Consider the following 1,026-nt stretch of genomic DNA (forward strand, 5'->3'; position numbering starts at 1 on the left):
TGGTTCCGTTGGTCCGGCTTGAACGGTATCTGGGTGCCTGGCTAGCGCTACCCAGCCTGTCTTGCTGGCTTCTGCGGACCATCAGCCTCGGCTATGTGATTCAGTTTGCCCGGCGTCCCCCTAGGTTCAGTGGCATCCGCTTCACGACAGTGAAGGCGGCCGATGCTCCTGTCTTGCGTGCGGAGATTGCAGTCCTACTGGCGAAGGATGCAATGGAGCGGGTCCCTCCAGCCAATATGAGTACAGGGTTTTACAGCCCCTACTTCATTGTACCCAAGAAAGGCGGGAACCTGTTCGTCGAGTGGTGTTCTTCTCACCGAGAAGACCCTCGGAGATGCCCGATCAGGGTCGTGCTTTCATTTTTTCAGCAAGGGTTGGAGCGAAGGCTGTCTCCCTCAAACCTTTAAGTCTATGTCGCAAAAAAAAACAAAAAAACGATTGCTGCTAACCGTTACCCCGTGGAAGGAAATTCGGTAGGGAAGCATGACCTGGTCATCAGGTTCCTTAGGGGGGCGAGAGGTTAAATCCTTCCCGGCCCCTCTCCATACCCTCTTGGGACCTGTCTCTGGTGCTTAAAACACTACAGCAGGGCCCATTTGAGCCTTTTGCAGGGTCAGTGGTACCCAAATACTCAACAAAAGAGCAAATTCTTCTATCTCTGGGTCCCCAGAGGGAGTTGGTGTTGAACTGCTTGAATACATTCAAGGGCAGGACAGCGGTCCCAATGAAACAATGTCAGAGGCTCCTGGGGCATATGACAGCTGCAGTCATGCTGCAGGGGCTGCTTCATATGAGACCGCTCCAGCACTGGCTTCATGGCAGAGTCCCGAGGTGGGCATGGCAGCGCGGCACTCACCAGGTCCAAGTTACACTGGCCTGTCGCCAAACCTTCACCCCGTGGTCAGACTTTGCGTTTCTCTGGGCAGGAGTGCCCCTAGAACAGGTTTATGCGGATGCCTCAACCACCGGCTGGGGGGCCACGTACAACGGGCTTGCAGTGTCAGGGGTTTGGACGGGGCCCCAAAC

The 1,026-nt window shown here is 55.5% G+C and overlaps 1 protein-coding gene across 2 annotated transcripts in view; it reads left to right on the top strand.

Moving 5' to 3' along the window:
- The window catches only part of LOC107666433 (STE20-like serine/threonine-protein kinase), a 57,072-nt gene that overhangs the window by 35,487 nt on the left and 20,559 nt on the right, over nucleotides 1-1,026 (top strand). The window lies entirely within an intron of this gene.

This window comes from Sinocyclocheilus anshuiensis, unplaced genomic scaffold (assembly GCF_001515605.1).
Source record: "Sinocyclocheilus anshuiensis isolate Anshui unplaced genomic scaffold, SAMN03320099.WGS_v1.1 scaffold63, whole genome shotgun sequence".
NCBI lineage: Eukaryota > Metazoa > Chordata > Actinopteri > Cypriniformes > Cyprinidae > Sinocyclocheilus > Sinocyclocheilus anshuiensis.